The following is a 22,767-nucleotide window of genomic DNA, read 5'->3' as shown; positions in this document are numbered from 1 at the left end:
GGTTTCTCTTTTGTTTCACCACGAGGTAGACAAAGCCATCACCATCACGACTGGGTTGTATTTATACATTTTGTATTTGTTACTTTTCCCTTCCCTAACACAGTATCACACAGTATCACAGTATCATCAGGGTTGGAAGAGACCTCCCAGATCATCAAGTCCAACCCTTTACCACAGAGCTCAAGGCTAGACCATGGCACCAAGTGCCACATCCAATCCTGCCTTGAACAGCTCCAGGGACGGCGACTCCACCACCTCCCCGGGCAGCCCATTCCAGTGTCCAATGACTCTCTCAGTGAAGAACTTTCTCCTCACCTCCAGCCTAAATTTCCCCTGGCGCAGCCTGAGGCTGTGTCCTCTTGTTCTGGTGCTGGCCACCTGAGAGAAGAGAGCAACCTCCTTCTGGCCACAACCACCCCTCAGGTAGTTGTAGACAGCAATAAGGTCACCCCTGAGCCTCCTCTTCTCCAGGCTAACCAATCCCAGCTCCCTCAGCCTCTCCTCATAGGGCTGTGCTCAAGGCCTCTCACCAGCCTCATTGCCCATCTCTGGACATGCTCAAGCATCTCAGTGTCCAACCCCATCCCACTGGACTCTGCCCATATGTCCAGGTGGTCAAGGTCCCGTTGCAGAGCCCTTCTGCCCTCCAACTCAGTCACATCTGCTCCCAGCTTAGTGTCATCTGCAAACTTGCTGATGACTGACTCCATGCCCTCATCCAGATCATCTATGAAGATGTTAAAGACCTTTGTAACTTTGCTACCTCAGGCACCTTTTTAAGTTATTGTTAAACCTTTTTTTTTTTAACTTCTGAATCAAGTGAGATTGATTTATTTGGGTGTGCTTACCTTTCCTCTCTCTCCTTCTAATTCCTTTCTTTGGGAAAGGAGGGCGAAGAGGAAAGAGCATTCTACAAATTGTTATTGGTTCTATCAAAGTCATTGGAATCTCTGGAAATTTAAATTGTAACTGAGACACCAGTGAAAAAAATTTTACTGGTATCCAATCTAAATTTCTGCTGGTGCAACTTGAGCCCCCTCCCAGCACTTGTTACTTGAGAGAAGAAACAGACACCCACCTCACTACTATCAGTTTCCAGATTGTTGTAGACAGTTAAAGTCCCTTTAGCAGAGATGACCAAACCCAGCATGGGTATATTCTGTCCAAGCCCTTTGCTTTATAGTTGACTATTAATGCAGAATCTGTGCAGGGCTATCATCTGCAGTTCATATACTCCATTCATATGTATGCCCCATTCAGCTATTCCTCCAGCAGCTGGAGCGTGTCAGCATCCTACCTACACCTGAGGGGATCATGAATCAGAGCCCCTGGGACTGATTTGATCCAGCAGGGAACACAAACCAATCCTACAATCACGTTCTTGTCATGACAGTTTAATGGTTCACAGAAATAAGTGCTCACTTCACTGTGCTCTTAAAGCAGCGTGGGTGCTCACAGCAGACAGAAACAAATTTATTTCTGTGGTATAAAAAGCGAAATATTAAAAGGAAAAAAAATATTGCAAGAACAAATAGGCAATTAAAAGTTCTTTCTCAAATCAGACAAGCGTTTAACTCAGATGCCCCAGCCATAATAAAACCATAAAGAACTCATAAAGTGGCTATGAGAACTTCCATCAGCTAGACGTGAGATCTCATTGACAAGAGACCAGGAGCCAACAGATGAATGAAGCATAATTCCACAGCATTTGTAAAGTCATTGAAACTTTAACATTCTCCATAAAAAGCCAAATCCAATTCTGGAGCCCCTATTATGAGAGGGACGTGGAGATGCCAGAGAGTGTCCAGAGGAGGGCCACAAGGATACTCAGAGGGCTGGAGCACCTCTCCTATGAGGACAGACTGAAAGAGTTGAGGCTGTTCAGTCTGGAGAAGAGGAGGCTCCAAGGTGCCCTTCTTGTGGCCTTCCAGTATCTGAAGGGGGCCTATAGAAAAGCTGGGGAGGGACTTTTTAGGCTATCAGGGAGTGAGAGGACTAGGGGGAATGGAGCAAAGCTGGAGGTGGGGAGATTCCGACTAGATGTGAGGAGGAAGTTGTTGAGCATGAGAGTGGTGAGAGGCTGGAATGAGTTGCCCAGGGAGGTGGTTGAGGCCCCATCCCTGGAGGTGTTTAAGGCCAGGCTGGATGAGGCTGTGGGCAGCCTGATCTAGGGTAGGGTGTCCCTGCTCATGGCAGAGGGGTTGGAACTGACTGCTCCTTGTGGTCCCTTCCAACCCTGCCTGATTCTGTGATTAACAAAGCTGAGAAAGTGCTGCAAGGCAGGAGGTGGTGGTGATGAGACTGGGAAACAGAAAAGCTCAGACTAAAGCCTCTTAACCCAGGAAGCAGAAGGTAAATGATGCCCCCGTAAGTGGCCAACAGGAAGGAGGAATGCAGCTGCATTACTACTCCAGGCTGGATGTGACCCCTAAAATTGCACACTCTAACAAAACAGGCAGTTTCCCCTCTAAAGGCTTGCAGACCAGAACTGAAAGTAAACCACTACATGCATTTACAACATCAGAACATCAAGAACTGCTGAGGAGATCTGACTCATATTTTGAACACATAATGATGGCAATATTTTGACACTAATAGCTCAAATGTACTATAATGGAATCCTCACTCTACACATGGTGGAAGAACACAGCTGCAGAGACTTTCATGGAGGAGTGTTCTATGTTTCTTTATTATTTAGGTTGGTTTAATAGCTCAATTATTTTTCAGATGAAGGTAATGGCAAAGACCAAAAAAAAAAAATCAGTCTATTTACTTGATGATTGTGGATCCAGGCATTATTATAACCTAGAACCAAATTTGTGACTTTTATTACTGATCAACAATTTCAAATCAGAGTCTGGAGGGAGATCCAAATCCATATGAAGGAGTTTTAAGCATGTTTGGCCCAATTTGATATGGTGGTCATGGATTTTTACATGGCAGCCATTAGACATTTAAATGGCTTCTCCAAAAACGTGCTCAAATTCTGTTTGATCCATTGCTGGCTGTAGAACTGCTTGTGTAATCAGATGTTAGAAGTTAAGCCAGATCATTTCAGGTGTAGTTTAGTTCCAATACAGTTTCCAGCTTCCCAACAAGCTACAGAATTTAGGTTCATTTGGAGGTTTGCCTTGTGGTGTGCATCTGTGGAGTTTAAATTGAAGCTGTTTATATGCTGGTTTGGTTTATGCCAGCCTTCAGTGTTACTCCACTTCTGGATGACTGATTCTGTGATTCTACATCTGGCAGGTGGAAGTTTGCCATCAGCCTGTTGACAGAACCGGCCAAGAAGCCTCAAAAAGTCACCTGCATCTTAGGCTGCATGAAAAGATGCATGGTCAGCAGGTCAAGGGAGGTGATTCTGCTCTTGTGAGAGCCCACCTGGAGTACCACATCCAGCTCTGGAGCCCCTAACATGAGAAGGACATGGCTCTGTTGGAAAGTGTCCAGAGGAGGCCACAAAGATGATCAGAGAGCTGGAGCACCTCTCCTATGAGGACAAGCTGAGGGCATTGGGTCTGTTCAGCCTGGAGAAGGCTCCAGGGAGACCTTAGAGCACCCTTCCAGTACTTGAAAGGTTCTACTGAGGAGGGACTATTTATAAGGATCTGTTATGACAGAAGAAGGGGCAATGGTTTTAAACTAGAGCAGGGTAGATTTAGATTGGACATTAGAAAAAGGTTCTTATTATGAGGATGGTGAGACACTGGAATGGGTTGCCCAGAGAAGTTGTGGGTTTCTCATCCCTGGAAGTGTCTAAGATCAGGCTGAATGAGGCATTGAGCATCCTGGTCTAAGTGGGAGGTGTCCCTGCCAGCAGCAGAGGGGTTGGAACTAGATCATCTTTAAGGTCACTCCCAACTCAAGGCATTCTATAATTCTATGGATACAAACTTCATATTGTGGTTGGGTCCAAGATGCACAGATTAGGACGGAAAGAATGACAAATGACATTGGCAGGAATCCTTTAGAGACTGTGTCTAAGGACAAGTGCATTGCCCACACGTGTACAGGACCATTGAATCCAACCATTACCTAACTCTACCAAGTCTGATGCTAAAATGTATCCCTTAGCACCAAATCTCTGCCTCTTTCAAACCTCTCCAGGGATGGTGATTCAACTACCTCTCTGGGGAGCCTGTTCCAGTGTTTGATAGCACTTTCAGTGAAGAAGTTTCTTCTAATAACCAATCTAAACCTCCCTGAGGATGAAGTGGATATGACTCACATTTTTCCCTGTCTCCTCAAGCTCCACCAAAGGCTCCTGCATGACTGGCTCACTGAAGACATTTTGCTGACACATTATCACCCTACCAGCACATCTTGTCCTCCCTGTACAGCACATCCATTTTACAGCGTTCCAGTTCCTTGCGTTGCTGAGAAAGCAGGAAGAACTGGAGTTTAAACGTGCAGAAACAGGAGAAGATAGGTTTGATTTGACTCTTCAGCATTTAATGCTTTGAGATCACTGTGCTGCTCATTTGCACCCTGTAAGGCAGGTTACACAGCTGAAAATAAAGACAAATTCCACCCTGTAGATTTTGTGAGTGAAATGGTCTGTTTGGGAGTGGCTAGGCAATGCTTTCTGAAACACTGCATGTACCCCAGGGCTATTTTCTTGTTTTCCTGTTGAGAAGCATCTTCTGGCCATTTCCTAGCTCATGTTTTTCCATAGACAAGAACAGCATTGTCCCTGCTGCTGCTCAAAACACAAGGCTTTTTGGTGCTGCATTCAGTTTGTTTGGTGCTAGGTCTGCTTGCTGGGCCTGAGCTCCCCAGCTCAAGCTTCTGAGAAATCAGACACATTACCATGAGCAGCTTGAGCTTACAGCCCCCCCACAGCTTCTAGCCAAAGTCAAATGCCTGCTTGGGTGGGATTGTGGCAGGGTGTTTTCTGGTTGGTCTTTTTGATTAGTTGAGGGTTTGTTTGATAAAATAAGACTGAAAAGAACAGAGCCAAATAATTGTGTCCTCATTACCATGAGCAGGTTGATATTTGTTGATAAACAGTACACTAAAGTACATGTGACATTAATTTGCTCATCCCTCCAGTGATACTCTGTAGTTCTTTGTGCTTTTGGTATCAGTGAAGAATGCTAATTGCTGAGTAGTACAAAGGTCCCTACACAGCTATCAGACATTAATGACCTTCACTTACTATGCTGAGCTGGAGCTCAATCACTGAGCTGCAGCAAAAGGCCACATGCTCCTACTAATCCCCTATGAAAGTTGCAATCAAAGAAGGCATCATAGTCACCATAGAAACCACTGGAAAAGTCTCCACAGATATAACAAATAGCTGAAAGGGTTATGATTGGAAATCTTCAACTGTGGATGCAGCCCAGGGCCTGCCCCCATACTCCCTATGGCACATGATACCCTTCCAGCCCAGCCTGGATCCACCAGTCCCTGTTCTAGTGTTGTTGTAGGATTCTAGCCTCCATCTCCACCCCAGTGGCAATGCCAGCACCAAGGAGACATTAATTTATGCAGTGCTGCTGAACAGACATCAGGCCCCACAATGCTCCTGAGAAAGAGAGAAATCTATGGGAGAACAGCATCAGTGCAAGGAAAATAGAGCCCCAGATTGGTGTAATCAGGGCCTGAGGTTCCTGAGGGGGTAGAAGAGACACAGCTCTCATAAGGGCAAAGATGGCAGCAGCACCCAGGTCTGCTATTCTGCTTGTTTAGTGTGGAAAGAGGAGGGCAGCTATGTGGTAGGAAAGCCTGGGAACCTCTGTGGACTTCAGCACAACTAGGAGAAAGAATGCAAGAGAAAAAGGAGGGAAGGATTACTCTCTGTAAGCTGCAGAAATTAAGTCATATCAGGCATAATTCAGAAAGGGATCTGACCCAAGAGCAAAAAGCAGAGCGGTGTTAAACAGCTTTGGCAGAAGCACACCCTTGTCCTCTGTGCCCTCCTCTGGAAGACACTAAGTGAGGTAGAACTGGGGTTGGACTAGATGATCTTGAGAGATCCCTCTGAAACCAGAACAGCCCACAATTCCAAGATTTCTATTTGTGTAAGGAAGCCTGAATCAATAAGCAAGTCACACCTGAAAGAGTTTCCCCACTACAAACCAAAGAACGTACCTATTGCCCACCAACAGATATATCTTGCTTGGAGATACCTGTTTGGAGCTCTGTGCTGCTGGGCCAGCCTTACTCTAGCACTTGAGTTACTTGAGGAGGCTGTCTACATTTAGTCTGCTGATCTACTCACAGGTTGCAATTAAAATAGATTTAATGAAATAACCAAAGTAATACCAAGGTCAGTACAATATATGTAGTTACACTTAACCCAGCAAAGGTGCAGCAGTCACAAGATCCAGGAAGGCAGTCCTCAAGAGCAGAAACTGGAGCAGAACAAGTAGGAGCCCAAGCAAAAAATCTCCTCACTTCACAGCAAACTTCCCCCTTTATATTGAGTGTGATGCTCATGGTCTGGGATACACTTGTGATCAACTCAAGCCAGCTGTCCCAGCTGACTCAGAACAGCTAATGGCCTGCAGTTCATGGCTGGTCAGTCATTCTGCTCCAACAACACCAGGACCTCTCTGTGCAGCCCCAAAATCATACTCTTATGTATCAATACAAGCCCATATCTAACTGGTGTCCTACTGCTGTTGCTGGAGGGTTTTACCCAGTTCTAGTTCTAAGTATGGCTCTCTTGCATAACAGCTAAAGCTCTGATGATTTTTCTCCAGTTGTATGAAACTTCATTTTCCAAGCTGGGTCTTCACTGCTACTATTACTCCTTAATTCTAACCTTTACCATTCATTCTGCCACTTCCACTCTCGTTAATCCTCTCAGCTCCTTGCAAGGCAACGTTCCCTGTTCAGCCTTCACCTGAGCAGAAAGCAAACCTAGGAATGCAGTGTGCCTTGAAGCTGAATTTGCTCCCTCATGAGAGACATCTGATAGCACCTATAGACAAATGGCAAATTATTTTTCCCTCCACGCTTGTTCCTTGCTTCTGCTTGGCATGCCAGAGAGAAATAGAAGGCTGAAGACAGGGTGCAAAGGAAACAGAGTTCCCCACAGATATTAATCCTCCTCCTCACTACAGTTGCTCACTCATGTTTTCTGCACTGGAGATGATCTTGCCCTCCTTGTGCTGCTTACAGCTCTTTACAGCTCACCAGAGAAGCAACTCCACAAAAATAAAACACAAATCTCAGCAGCCTCTCTCCAGGACTCCTTCCATTTGTCTTCTCTCCCCCTGTTTATAACCTTCCTTGCCAGTCTCCAGAAGCATAAAAATACTCAAAGCCAAGAAGAATCCTAAATTTGTTTTTGTGATTTAACAAATCAAAACCTCTCCTTTGTGAAACGAATTCTCCTCTAGAAATACCCCCTCCTTCTATACAACCTCCCCTGGAGTCAAGTAGGACACAGCTACTATCTAATCTTTCCCTTGCCATCTATCTCCCATCAGCACTGATGGTCAGAGCTTCAGTACACAGGCTGAATGATTTCAAGAGCCATTCACATATTTTCATCCTCTTGCTGTGTATGTTCCACAGCAAGGGAACAAAGACTTTATTCCCAGCTGCTCTAAGGCTGGGCAGTATTGTATTTAGAATCAGAAAGGGTTAGGTTGGAAAGGACCTCAAAGATCATCCAGCTCCCTGCCATAGACAGGGACACCTCACACTAGAACAGGTTGCTCAATACCTCATCCCACCTAACCTTGAACACCTCCAGGGAGGGAGCATCCACAGTGTCCCTGGGCAACCTGTGCCAGTGTCTCACCACACTCACTTGAGAGAACCCTTTCCTAGCATCTAGTTTGAATCTCCCCTCATCCAGTTTAAAACCATTTCTCCTTGTCCTGAAAGCCTTCTCTTCTCCAGGCTGAAGAGTCCCAGCTCTTGTAGCCTGTCCTCATAGCAGAGCTGCTGCAACCCTCTGAGCATCTTCATGGCCCTTCTCTGGACTCACTCCAACAGTTCCATGTCCCTTTTGGGTTGGGTGCTCCAGAACTGGACACAGTACTGTAGGTGGGGGCCGATAAGAGCACAGTGAAGGGGAGAATCCCCTCCCTTGCCCTGCTGGCCACACTGCTCTTGCTGCAGTCCAGCACACAGTTGCTGTCTGGGCTGCACTCACACTGCAGGCTCCTGTTGAGCTTTTCATCACCCCAGACCCCCAGGCCCTGTTCCTCAGGGCTGCACTCAGCCATTCACCCCTCAGTCTGTATCTGTGCTTGAGACTGAGGTGCAGGACCTTACACTTGGCCTTGTTGAATGTCATGAGGTTGGCTTGGGCACACCTCTGCAGCCTGTCCAGGTCCCTCTGGATGGCATCCCTGCCCTCTAGCAAGTCGACCTTGCCACACAGCTTGGTGTCATCTGCACACTTGCTGAGGGTGCACTGATTCCTCTGTCCATGTCACTGACAGAGATGTTCAACACCACTGACCCCTGAGGGATGCCACTTGGCACTGGTCTCCAGGTGGACGCTGTGCCCTTGATCACCACTCTCTGCATGCCACCATCCAGCCAATTCTCTATCCAGCAGTGCTCCACCCATCAAGTCTATGTTTTTCCAGTTTGGTGACCAGGATGTCATGTGGGACAGAGTCAAATGCCTTACTCAGGTCCAGGTAGATGATGTCAGTAGCCCTTCCCTTGCCCACTGTTGCTGTGACCTCATCACAAAAAGCCACTAAATTTGTCAGGCTTGATTTGCCCTTGATATTTGGAGCAATAGAAGTAAAGATACAGACAAGAAAAGTTATAAAGTTGAAATCCTTGCAGCACAGCACTGATTTCAAGCAACGGTTGTCATTAAACCTTTACATATCTGTCTTGAATCTCACATCATCCTCAAGTGGAAGCAGATGACCATCCCCGTGCTACAGCAGAAGAGATCAACACACAGAAAGGCATATGGCATGTCACAGCTCCTCTGTGAGCTCTGCTGCCCCCCAGAAGCTCCCAAGGCTGTTTCTGATTTTTAACCTGGGAAGATTAACATGAAAATTATCTAGAGACTGTTATTTATTCTTGGTATCCAATGTAAGCTCACTTCAAACCTCATTTGAAAGGCTACAAGAATCTTTTAACCTATAGTTCCTCTAGGAGCAGTTGCAGATCCCAGTTTCCAAAGTTAGCCCCAAGACATTTGATCAGGTCTTATGAGAAGGGATGCCAGTGCAGGCACTGACAATGGGAGTGCCAATGCCACTATTCTGGATGAGAAAGAAGAGAGTGCAAGCCCACTGCAAGGCTGGGAGTGACCCCTGTAAATGAACAGGTGAGGAGGATTCAGAGAAAAGCTTAAAGAATCATAGAATTAATCAGGTTGGAAGAGACCTCCAAGATCATTCAGTCCAACCTAGCACTCAGCCCTGTCCAATCAACCAGACCATGGCACTAAGTGCCTCAGCCAGGCTTTTCTTGAACACCTCCAGGGATAAAGACTCCACCACCTCCCTGGGCAGCCCATTCCAATGTCAATCACTCTCTCTGCCAACAACTTCCTCCTAACATCCAGCCTAGACCTCCCCCACCACAACTTGAGACTCTGTCCACTTCTTCTGTTGCTTGCTGCCTGGCAGAAGAGACCAACCCCCACCTGGCTACAACCTCCATTCAGGTAGTTGTAGACAGCAATGAGGTCACCCCTGAGCCTCCTCTCCTCCAGGCTGCACACCCCCAGCTCCCTCAGCCTCTCCTCATAGGGTTTGTGTTCCAGGCCCCTCACCAGCTTTGTCACCCTTCTCTGCACATGTTCCAGTACCTCAACATCTCTCTTGAATTGCAGAGCCCAGAACTGGACACAGGACTCAAGGTGTGGCCTGACCAGTGCTGAGCACTGGGCAAGAATAACCTCCCTTATCCTACTGGCTACACTGGTCTGATACAGTCCAGGATGCCACTGGATCTCCTGCCCACCTGGGCACACTGCTGGCTCATGTTCAGCTACTATCTACCAGTACCCCCAGGTCCCTTTCCTCCTGGCTGCTCTCAGCCACTCTGTCCCCAGCCTGTAGTGCTGCCTGGGGTTGTTGAAGAAACTGGGGGAAGGAAGAGAAAAGTCTGCAGTAAAGAAATCTTCCTCATTATGGCACTGCAGGCACAGCCCATGTGTTTCTTCCTCTGAATTGCAGGTATTCCTTGCCTTTTTTTTTTAAGCACAATGATGCTAATGAGAGCTAACAGCATAAGACTCCTTGAAGGGCTAGAGAGCTGAAGAGAAAGAGTCAGCTAGTTCTGCAGCCAAACATGATGGATTAATGCACCTAGCATCAGGTCTTTGGAACTGCCTTTCCTGCCCCTGGGGAAAAAAGGAATGTAAATTGCCAGCAAAAGCCTCATGTGTCAGGTATATGAGGATAATGAGTGTGCTATTAATGCCCTCCGAAAGCAACATAGCATAAAATATCCCCTTTTTCATGACAGTAATGTGAAGGAAAATATGCATATATAAATATATGTGCTGTGTATATATTTATCTACACCAAATATCAGACACTAATTGTTTGCTCGTATAATAACTAAAAGTGGGATGTGATATTAGAAAAAGGGAAGGTTAATGAAATCTGCAAGCACCACTTGGAAAATGCATGCAAGGAGAGGAAAATCATGGCCATTTATCTCTCGTTCTTGATGTCACAAAGGAAAAGATTAACAGAGGGTAAAAGCAAAATCTATGAGGTCAGTCTTGATTGCTTAGTTGTTGCCGTGCTATGCCTGATGCGCCCAGTGAAAATCAATGCACCTTAACACCAGAGCTGGGCAGGAATAAAAGATTGGGACTCGAAAAGGAGGAGAGAACAGCAGCAATTCAGATGGAGGTTGTGAGTCAGGGCAGGATTCAGCTTACCAGACATAGACATGCAAAGTGTGGATGTGTCCAAAAGAGGCACTCCAAAGGCACAATGCTGGTTAAAGTCTGCACCCCAAGCAGTGGGTGGCTCTTTGTCTTGAAAACGACTCTCTCTCCATACTGACAATAACAAGTGCTCCCATTGAATACATTTATCTGTAGACATCTGACATTACACAGAAAGAATACAGACCTCTTATAATTCAACAACTCATTGATACATCAGCAGAGGGGGGAATTTGCCCCTGCATCATGCAGGGCTGTTCAGAGTTGTACTATCTTGTGATTAGCAGCCAGTTATGGGGCAGGGCTAAGGGAGATCCTTGAGGCTCCAAGACAAGAGGCTGGGAGTTGAGGAAGACTGGGAACTTGAGAATGGAGTAGACTTTCCAAACCTATATCCACATTCTGCACAGTGAAGTAGAAGGAAGAGAAAAGACAATGCTCATACAAATGCTGTCTTTTGTCTGCAGACTAAAGCACATTAAAGCAGACAACCTATCAACCACATCATTAAGCCCTGGGAACTTATCAGGGACTCTAAGAGATGAGGGACAGCCCTTTGGATGCAGAGAATACACACCCTGAATACTACCAAAAGGTATTTCAGTGCCCTTATATGAATCACTGTAATCCTCTCCTCTAGAACTATGTGTGCAACTCTGATCACTTGGTCTCAAAGGAACACAGCAGAATTTGAGAAGGGAACATTTAAAGGTCAGCAAGGCTAGGAAGGATGAAAATATTTGGTCTGTGTTTCTCTAGAGGGAAAGAAACAACAAGAGATGTGGAAAAAAAAACCCACACAGACTCACAGAATGCCAGGTTGGAAGAGACCCCAAGGATCACCTGCTCCAGCCCTCCTAGGTGATGGTGCAGTTTAAATGAGATGACCCAGGGTCCTGTCAACCTGAGTCCTAAAACTGACCAGCATAGGGTAATCCACAACTTCTCATGGGAGATTATTCTAACGTCTAACTGCTGTCATAGTGAAAAATTTTCTTCTGTATTCCAATGAGAATCTCCCCAGAAGTAACTTGTACACATCACCCTTTGTCTTTTCCATGTGACTCCTTTTATAAGGAGAGTTTCCATCCTCCTGGAAGCCAACCTTTATGTACTGGTATGTAGTAATAAGGTCTCCCTTCCCAAGGCTGAACAGACTCAGTTCTCTCAGCCTTTCTTCATGTAGCAGATCTTACAGCTCCCTGTTCATCCTCACAGCCTTTCTCTGGATGTGTTCTCTGAACACATAATGACCAAGATAGAGAAAAGAGATTAGGTTACTCTGTTCAGTTCATATAATGTGTCTGAGATAAATGATTGATTCTGAGCCAAGTTGTGGAAGCAAGAACAGAAGTGGAACTTATGGACATCCTTTTCTCTTATTCTTTCTCTGCCCCTTTTATCCTTCATTCCTTGGTTAGATTTCCACTGTACTGGGAACTAGACCACCTGCCTGCACAGCTAAACAGACTCAACTCCCAACAAAAGACTGGAGACAGGATTGTGGGTTGGGTTTGTGCAGCCTCTCAGCTCAGCTACAGTGTTATGGGAAGGTTGATTTTTGTCCCTTGTGATGCCTTATCTCAGCTTCTTCAGAACAGATGCAACATTTTTAGCCACTATAAAACCTTCAAACTGTCTGGTTGTCAAAAAAAACAATAATGAAACATGAGAGATCTACATCTATGAATAGCCAGAACCATTTGTTTGACTCTAGAGAGAGAATGTCACAGTATAACAGAATAGCTGAACTTTGGAGGTTGGAAGGAACCTCCAGAGAACATCAAGTCCAACCTCCTCACCCAAGCAGGATTCCTTAGGGTAGTTTGCTCAGGAATGCATGAAGGTGGACTTTGAAAGTCTCCACAGAAGGAGACTCTACAGCCTCTCTGGACAGCCTGTTCCAGTGCTCTCCACCCTCACTGGAAAGAAACTTCTCCTCATGTTGACCTGAAACTTACGTTCCAGTTTGTAGCCATTGCTCCTTGCCTTATTGCTGTGCACCACCAAAAAGAGATTAGCCCCAGCCACTTGACACCCACCCCTCAGATAGCTGTACACAGTGATCAGATCTCCTCTCAGCCTTCTCTTCTCCAGACTGAGCAGCTCCAGGTTTCTCAGTCTCTCTTCACAGGGGAGATGCTCAAGTCCCCCAGTCATCCTCATGGCTCTCTCCTGGACACTTTCCAGCAGGTCCCTGTCTCTCTTGAGTTGGGAGACCAAAATTGGACACAGTATTCCAAGTGTGGTCTCACCAGGGCAGAGTACAGGGGAGGAACCACCTCCCTAGACCAGTTGGACACACTTTTCCTGATGCACACCAGGATGCCATTGTCTCTCTTGGCCACAAGGGCACATTGCTGGCCCATGCAGAACTTGCTGTCCACTAGGACTCCAAGGTCTTTCTCCATGGAGCTGCATTCCAACAGGGCAGTCCTCAATCTGTACTGGTGCCTGTTGTTCTTCCTCCCCAGACGCAGGACCCCACACTTGTCCCTATTGAACTTCATGTGGTTAGTCTTTGTCCAGCACTCCAGCCTGTCCAGCTCTTGGATGGCAGCACAGCCTGATGGGCTGTTGGCCACACACACACAGTTTTTATTACCAGCAAAATTGCTGAGACTATAATACCCTGAAGAGAAGCCTTTACTTCACAGTCTAAGCACCTTCTACCACTAATGCAGTTGTGCAAGGCAGAACTGTAAGCACGGAGGGCAGAAAACCCCAGTAGTCATACCAGAGTTGTGGGCTCAAGTATTTGCTAATTTATTTGCAAATTCCCAAGATTCTATAGAAAGTTAACAGAAATCAGATCTATATCCTCTTGGCTATGGACAAAGCAGGAATGGCTGGATTCCTCTGACTCACATCAACCTTTCACAACTACATTCAATACACCTGGAAGTGGATGCTTCCTCAGCAGAGGGTAAAAACAATCTGAACAAACAGACATGCCCTAGGAAACTCACTGCTGTAAGATACTGCCAAGATATAGATCTTGCCTCAGTATAACAAAGCAGGATTTTGTTTAAAACAAATCTTTCTAGAAGGTTGTTTGAATTTTATATACAGAATCATACAATCAACCAGGTTGGAAGAGACCTCCAAGATCAGCTAGTCCAACCTAGCACCCAGCCCTGGCCAATCAACTAGACCATGGCACTAAGTGCCCCATTCAGTCTTTTCTTGAACACTTCTAGGGACAGTGACTCCACCACCTCCCTGAGCAGCCCATTCCAATGCCAATCACTCTCTCTGGCAACAAATTCCTCCTAACATCCAACCTAGACCTCCCTCAGCACAACGTGAGACTGTGTCCACTTCTGTTGCTATTTGTCTGGCAGAAGAGACCAACCCCACCTGGCTACAGCCTCTCTTCAGGTAGTTGTAGACAGCAATGAGGTCACCCCTGAGCCTCCTCTTATGCAGGCTGCACACCCCCAGCTCCCTCAGCCTCTCCTCATAGGAGCAGCTCACCAGCTTCATCACCCTTCTCTGAACACATTCCAGCATCTCAACATCTCTCTTGAACTGAGGAGCCCAGAACTGGACTGAACTGCAGATGACATTGCAGTGATTCAGCACAGCAGCTCCTGTATTTGAGTATGAGCTACTATTACCAATAAGACAAATACAATTCTTGGACAGAAGTACATAATCAGGATAAATTTTGGGTTCCAAGAACAAGTGTACTCAGCAATATATAATCCTGTTAAAGAATACATAATCATCCTGATATCTCATGAATTCTATCACTCTTGCATCCAAGCCATAGAACACAGAATAAAGCAAAATAAAACAAAAATGGATTTGAAGTTGAACAGGACATAACAAATAAGATTACTTGCATTAGAAGTCCTTGTCTATTCATTTGCTTCTGAAAGAAATGTGTCTAAATAGCTCAGTTCACCTCTCATGGATAGCAAGTAATTTTTTCCCTTCATCTCTGATTTCCTACATGTTTTGCTTTGATCTGAACTTTTTGCAGTATTGCTCCCTTAAATCTGTGCAAATGCTTTTGTTTTCCACATTTATTTTCATCACTTCACTTATTTCAAGAATTGTTGCCATGTTAACCATTATGTTTCCTTCCACCTGTGACTTCTCTTTTACAGGAGGTAAAAACTTATTTATTTCTAATACTTCATCATTAGAAACTCAGTTCTTCTGAGAAAGTCTATGCTACTTTACATGTGAGAGCCATTCATTTTATGAACAGCAGGAACAAGAACTGAAAAACCCCTAAAACGGTCCCACTCAAAATACTTGAATTGTTCAATGCCCACTGAGTTGCAATGATTTTAATATAGCTCCATCTGGGAAGAAAATGTGATACATTCTATATATCAGAGGATATTAGGGGTTGGAAGAGACCCAAGGAGATCATTGAGTCCAACCCCCCTGCCAGAGCAGGACCACACAATCTAGCACCCATCACAGAGGAATGCATTCAGACAGGCCCTGAAAGTCTTCAGAGAAGGAGACTCCACAACCTCTCTGGGGAGCCTGTTTCTGTGCTCTGGGACCCTTACAAGAAAGAAGTTCCCCCTTGTGTTGAGGTGGAGCCTCTTGTGCTGCAACTTGCAGCTATTGCTCCTTGTCCTAGCACAGGAAGCAAGTGAGCAAGGCTGTGTTGTCATCCCTCCCACCACCCCACCACCCCCCCCCAAGGTCCCTCAGCCTCTCCTCATAAGCCATGCTCACCAGTCCAGGGTCATCCTCATAGCCCTGCACTGGACCCTCTCCAGCAGATCCCTGTCCCTCTTAAACTGGGGAGCCCAAAACTGAAGGCAGTATTCAAGATGAGGTCTCAGCAGGGCAGAGAAGAGGGGAAGGACAACCTCCCTTGATCTGCTGGACACACTCTTCCTAATACACCCCAAGATCCCATTGGCCTTCTTGGCTGCAAGGACACATTGCTGTGCCGTGGTTAACCACCAGGTCTACTCTGCCCTGCTGAGACCTCATCTTGAATACTGCCTTCAGTTTTGGGCTCTCCAGTTTAAGAGGGACAGGTCCCTCTGCACAGGGCTGCTCTCCACAGAGCTGCTCTCCAGCAGATCACCTCCCAGCCTGTACTGGTGCAGCTTATTATTCCTCCCCTGGTGCAGGACTCTGCACCTGCCCTTGTTGAACCTCATTTGGTTCCTCTGTGCCCAGCTCTCCAGTCTGTGCAGGTCTCACTAAATGGCCAAACAGCCTTCAGCTGTGTCAGCCAAGTCTCCATATGTTAACAAAGACTTTGTGAACAAGCAGGTGTAAAGGCAGGTGTTATAGCCAAGACTAAATAAAGGAAGCAAAATGAGCATAACTGGAACATTGGTGTTCAAGCAGGATAGCAGAGAGGAAGGTAAGTCAGCCTGCATGGACCTGCTAAATCATTACCCAGTTCTCAGCAAGTCTGTGGCCTTTTCTTTGGAGAAGCAAAGCATGAACCTGTCTAAAACTAAGCTGTGCAGAGTTCAGGGATCTCAGAAGAGGAAAACCAAGATGCTCTTCTCTAAGATAATTCCAGTCTTCTAAGTAAGACAGCAGATTTGGACTTTTTCCTTCTGCAAGTAAACTGCAAGCTGTGTAACTGAAAGTACCTCAAAGTTTTATTTGATGTTGACTATTTCACTGACAAAGGAGCAACCATTGGTAGATTAATCTCACTTTCACAAGCAGGGCAGATTACCCTGGTTCACTGGAGCAATCAATGACTGCAGAAAAACACGGGTCCAAGACATGCCTCAGTGAGAGGCACTGGAAGAGTTTGTTCTATTTGTCATTCCTCTAACCTTCACTGCTTCTCTGGCAATGTACACAGTGACAATAGCTAAATATTAACAAATTGTGATTTACCAGGGCTGTAACTAGAAGCAATGCTTGGAAGGCATCACTGAGCAATTCCACATCAGAAATAAAGCACATCTTTAAATGAGGAAAGCAATTAACCAAGAATTGCTGATTCCTCCTCCCTTGATGTATTGAAGCCAAGACTGAATGTCTTTTTGGCAAATATGCTTGATCTAAACAAACACTGCTGGGCTTGGTACAGGGTACTGCATAAAGTGCAATTGCTTGTGATAGATGGGCCATCAGGCCAGATGAGCTAAAGGTCCCTGGTGACTCTCTGCTTTATAAATCTATTAACTAGAACCTGGGATTTACAGAGTAAAGATCCAAAAGGAGCAACTGGGACTGAACTTGTACAATCAGTTCCCATGGACTCTATCACATTCCTTTTGGAAGTGCTGGCATGGTACAGACAGCACTTGCCACAAATCACGAGAGCAAAAGGTTTTCGTAGCTGAGGGTGCGAAGGCTGCGATTTAGCTGTGGCCAGTAACGAGGCAGGAATTATAAGATACGTAGTTATTTCTACTTCTAGAAAGCCCCATCCACAACTATATGCAAATTAGTTAATTTGGGTTCTAATTCAGTTGGGAAAATCTTCACAAGGGTGCTTATTCATTCATTTAGGAGAATCAAAAAAGCAGACAAGTTTAGCCACAGAAGAGCTAATAAATGTAGCCACTTACAAACAGGCAGCCTGAAGCCCTAGGGAAAGGCCCTTCTACTCACTGTGGTGCAGCAGACATCTCAAGATAGTCCATGGCTCCTTTGCAGCAGTGTTGGAGCTGCTCAGTGTCTTGATAGCCACTGAGAGACTTCCAGATCTTCCCAGGCTCTAGCAGGGTGCTGTGAAAGATGCAGATGATCTCCAACTTGATCCTGGCTCCCCTTGGCTCAGAGGTTTGCAGAGGCACAGGCAGGACCTCTCGCAGGTGTGCAGAGAGCACAACGTTGGTGGCACTTCTTGCCACATCATGAGGCACTTAGATCCTTCTCCTGGGAACCTGGAGGCACTTAAATTTCCCAGATAGCTGAAGCCCAAAACATCAGGGCCAAGCCAGTTCGAAGCAGGAGGCAGAGCAGAACATGTCGCCCAAGAGCAGTGAGGCAGGAGCAGCACACACTGAGGCAGAGCAGGGGGGCAGGAGCAGCACAGCTGTTGGCAATTCAGCTCAATTGCTGCCCACGTGCAGAGGCTCCTTTGGCCACAGAGTCACCAATCAGAAGGGTGCTTGCAAAGCTGACCATATTAGGTGAACCCAGGGCTTGCTCACCCTTATTTGGGCAAGACACTAACAAGTACCTAAACACCTGTGGGTTACCTGTGGGAGGGGACATAACGGCCCTAGCCTTTGTTTTCCTCCTGCCCTTGCTTGCTCCATTAGCAGAAGGCTGGGGCAAGCCAGGACATCTAATAGGCCTATTAGCCTCCCACGAGAGGCTGAGAGAGGAGAGATAGCACTCATTAATTGCTCAACCTATAAATATTCAGGAGCTTGTTTCTTTGTTAGTATTTAGAGAATTTGGACTTGTTAGCAGTTGCCCTGATGGAAACAGAGATCTTTGCAACAACCTGCTGAGGAAAGAAACATGCTAATCCCTGCATAAGTTGAACTTGGACTAATTTAAACCCATTTACTGCTCTCTTTCTACCAAGGCCAAGCAGCACAAAATTTGACTTGTCTCATGTTACTTTACAAAACATCTTATTTGGAAAGCTTAGCCTAATCAAGGGAAATCACTCTCAGGTAGAGGAGTTGTATGCCTGAGCCATCAATTACCCTCACTGTAAAATATGTACTATTTTAAATGTCCTAACTTTTCCTTTAATGACAGATCTCAGAAGTAGTTTACCTTTAAACATTGCTTTTCCTGGAGCACTTAAAATGCAGCAGGCATAAAGAAAGTTTGGATGCCTGTGAAAAATCCTGATCAAAAATGGGCTTTCATAGAGACATTCATGAACTTTAAGCAGAGTCCAGATCTGAGATGTTCAGAGCTCACAGGTGAAATCATTATGCAGCATGGCTGCTAAACAAGCTTCTAAGTGCTGGCTGTGTGTTCTCCATGCCCACCCACCTGTAACAGTGCCAAGAATAACAGCAGCACTACCACTGATCACAGGAACATTCAGGCTGGAAGGGACCCTCAGGATCACCAAGTCCAAACTATCAGCCTACTCCACAAGGTTCACCCTAAACCATATCCTCATCACCACATCCAGATGACTTCTAAACACACCCAGGGTTGGTGACTCGACCACCTCCTTGGCAGCCCATTCCAATGCCTGACCACTCTTGCTGTGAGAATGTTCTTCCTAATATCCAGTCTAATCCTACCCAGTTAGAGCTCCAGGCCATTCCCTCTTGTTCTGGCTCTATTCACCTGTGAGAAGAGACCAGCACCAACCTCTTCCACAGTGTCCTTTCAGGTAGGTGTAGACAGCAGTGAGGCCTTCCCTCAGTCTCTCCAAACTCCACAGCCTCAGCTCCTTCAGTTGCTCCTTGTACCATTTATTCTCCAGGCCCTTCCCCAGCTTTGTTACCCTCTGCACTCCAGCACCTCCACATCTCTCTTGTGCTGCAGTGCCCAAAACTAAGCACAATACTCAAGGTATGGCCTCACCAGAGCCAAGTCCAAGGGCACAACCACCTCCCTCTCCCTGTGGCACACAGCATTTCTAATACAAGCCACTGGCTTTCGTTGCCACCTGCTTGCTCGTACCCAGGTGCTTCAATTACACCTCCCAGGTCCCTTTCTGCTAGGCAGCTTTCCAACCACACTGCCCCAGGCCTGCAGCATTGCTTGGGGTTAGAATCAGAGAATCAGAATCATAGAATCAGTCAGGGTTGGAAGGGACCACATGGATCAGCCAGTTCCAGCCCCCCTGCCATGCCCAGGGGCACCCTACCCTACATCAAGCTGGCCACAGCCTCATCCAGCCTGGCCTTAAACACCTCCAGGGACAGGGCCTCAAACACCTCCCTGGGCAACCCATTCCAGGCTCTCACCACTCTCATGCTCAACAACTTCCTCCTCATGTCCAGCCTGACTCTCCCCACCTCCAGCTTTGCTCCATTCCCCCCAGTCCTGTCACCCTCTGACAGCCTAAAAAGTCCCTCCCCAGCTTTTTTGTAGCCCCCTTCAGATACTGCAAGGCCACAAGAAGGTCACCTGGGAGCCTCCTCTTCTCCAGGCTGAACAGCCCCAACTCTTTCAGTCTGTGCTCACAGCAGAGCTGCTGCAGCCCTCTGAGCAGCCTCGTGGCCCTGCTCTGGACACACTCCAGCATCTCCACATCCCTCTTGTAATGGGGGCTCCAGAAATGGATGCAGTACTCCAGGTGGGGTCTCACCAGAGCGGAGTAGAAGGGGAGAATCACCTCCCTGGCCCTGCTGGCCACACTTCTCCTGATGCAGCCCAGGCTCTGGTTGGCTTTCTGGGCTGCAAGTGCACACTGCTGGCTCATGTTGAGCTTCTCATCCACCAGCACCCCCAGGCCCCTCTCCTCAGGGCTGCTCTGCAGCCACTCACTGCCCAGCCTGGATTTGTGCTTGGGATTGCCTTGACCCAACCTTGGGTGGCTGTGGCCCAAGTGCAGGACCTTTGCTACAACACTCCTGGCTCCTGCTCTCCACAGAAAGGGTAGGTTTATTCCAAGCTCTCAGGGTTTCAGCTCACCCATACCTATCTAGCCCTCTGATAACAGAATAATCACCACTCTCAGCAATAGGCCTTTGCTTTGTACTGAGTCTTCAAGGCCCCATGGCTAAGTTTGTTTTACTTATGCTTATTTTGAAGTGGTACAAGAATAGTTTAAAAAGTAAGGAGTCCACACAGAGGGAAAGATTTACAGCTCTAAGACAATGATGTGATACAGAGAAACATAAGCCTGGCACAATAGCAAAGACTTTCAGAAAAGGAGGTAAAGGACATGGCACAGAGTAGCCCAGGCAGGGGTGCAGGCTGGCACTGGAGACTTTGCTTTATAAATAGCTCACTCGTGGTTAACTAAGGACAATGCAGATCTGGAGCTGAACACACCTGATTTTAAATGTAACAAAAAGAGCAAAGAAATTATATCTAATTTTAAAAAGGCATCAAATATAGAATAAATGGATACAACCTGGAGCTGCAGGCCAGTGAAGAATGAGCAAAGGTGTAAAAGTGTGTGAGAAAATATGAGAACAGCTCCAGGTGGGTCCCAGAGGGAGGAAAAAGAAACCATCAACACAAATATCATACTCCTCACAGCAAATAATAACAGTACTGATGATTTGTCATAGGATACTACACTCAGCACCACAAGATTGAAACTATCACCAGATGCAGAGAAGCAGTGGAAGACTAAGCACAATGCCAGGAAAGAGATAAAAACTAAGAAAGCTGAACAAAACTATTGAAAATGTTTTTTTTAAATTTTTTTTTCTGAAACAGTTAAATTGAACCTAATAATGAATAGTAATATTGTTTACTAACAATAGAATCATAGAATCATAAAATCAGCCAGGTTGGAAGAGACCTCCAAGATAATTTAGTCCAATGTAGCACCCAGCCCTGGCCAGTCAACCAGACCATGGCACTAAGTGCCTCAGCCAGGCTTTTCTTGAACACCTCCAGGGATGGTGACTCCACCACCTCCCTGGGCAGCCCATTCCAATGCCAATCACTCTCTCTGCCAACAACTTCCTCCTAACATCCAACCTAGACTTCCTCTGGCCCAACTTGAGACTTACTTCTGGCCCATAAACAAGATTTGAGTGTAGTAACTCAGGCAACACTGATTGCTGTCATCCAGTCCCTTCCTTTGGGGAAGAACCAGCATTAGGAATCTGCATTTTTGACTGCAGAGGCCTATTGAGGCTAAAGGATTGATCATACCTCAATAGGTGGACAAGGTTGTCTGAGGTATCCTATTATTCTGAGGAGCAGACTTAAGCCTGGAGAAGAGGAGGCTCAGGAGTGACCTTGTTGCTGTCTACAACTACCTGAAGGGAATCTAGCCAGATGGGGATTGGTCTCTTCTCCCAGGCAACCAGCAACAGAACAAGGGGACACAGTCTCAAATTGTGGTGGGCAGAGATATAGGCTGGATATTAGGAGGAAGTTCTTCCCAGAGAGTGTGATTTGCCATTGGAATGGGCTGCCCAGGGAGGTGTTGGAGTCACAGTCCCTGGAGGTGTTGAAGAAAAGCCTGGCTGAGGCATTTAGTGCCATGGTCTAGTTGACTGGCTAGGGCTGGGTGCTAGGTTGTACTGGATGATCTTGGAGGTCTCTTCCAACCTGGTTGATTCTATGATTCTGTGATAAGACAGATTAATCTAGCTACTGGCTATGATTAGTCACTTTAATTATTTCCACATTGATACCCAGTAACAAATGGCTTCTGCCTACAGGTTATGATCTATCATTTTAGGGATGTTGTGTAAGATCCCTGCACACAGAGGATTTTGACCAGGAAGGATTAATGAAACAACTCTGTAAGAAGCAAGCAATTTATCCCATCTTTGATACTACCTGTTTTTCCAAGTACCCACAAGGATTCACACCAGCCCCGAGGACCACAACTACAGGGACAGAGGTCTCATTTCAATGTCTCTAAAGCTATCAGGATTTCCACATATTCAACATGAGGCTAGAAACTAATGAAAACAAACAAACAGAATATCTTTACGATGAAGGGTCCTGACCATCTTCAACTAATTGCCTTTTAGAGCCTGTGTGAAAGTTATTACATAATTTAAACTAGAGATGATTAACTTCTGCACAATGTGATTATGTATGCCTTCAGTTTGGGAGGCAGAGAGAGAGATTGAAAATATAGATTTTAAAGAGTCTCTCCATCCTTTAATGAACCTGCCTCAAAGTCTATCTTTCAAACAGATCTTACAGCACTGCCCCTCCTGTTGTTGTTAAAATGGACAGAAATAATGGTGCTCTTATTTTACCAAAGCTCTTTTTACATTGGGTAGTTTCTAAATCCTGCCCCTCTTTCACTGTGGTGAAAGAAAACTGTTGCTATGGCACAAGGTGAAACCAAAGAACTCCCTTTTGCTAGGGAAAGAACAGTTACCAAGTGTAGCAGC

At 46.1% G+C, this 22,767-nt stretch overlaps 1 protein-coding gene and 1 long non-coding RNA gene across 15 annotated transcripts in view; both read right to left on the bottom strand.

Annotated features, from left to right (window-relative positions):
- The window catches only part of LOC135189268 (uncharacterized), a 48,134-nt gene extending 30,232 nt beyond the window's left edge, over positions 1-17,902 (bottom strand). The window contains exon 1 of the long non-coding RNA XR_010308005.1: positions 17,411-17,902. This is a non-coding gene — a long non-coding RNA (uncharacterized LOC135189268). The remainder of the gene's footprint in view (positions 1-17,410) is intronic.
- The window catches only part of DLG2 (discs large MAGUK scaffold protein 2), a 1,415,634-nt gene that overhangs the window by 1,301,099 nt on the left and 91,768 nt on the right, over positions 1-22,767 (bottom strand). The gene's annotated exons all lie outside the window — the stretch shown is intronic.

Source organism: Pogoniulus pusillus, chromosome 3 (assembly GCF_015220805.1).
Source record: "Pogoniulus pusillus isolate bPogPus1 chromosome 3, bPogPus1.pri, whole genome shotgun sequence".
Lineage (NCBI taxonomy): Eukaryota > Metazoa > Chordata > Aves > Piciformes > Lybiidae > Pogoniulus > Pogoniulus pusillus.
The sequence above is the reverse complement of the archived record's forward strand: the minus strand, read 5'-3'. Positions and strand labels throughout refer to the sequence as shown.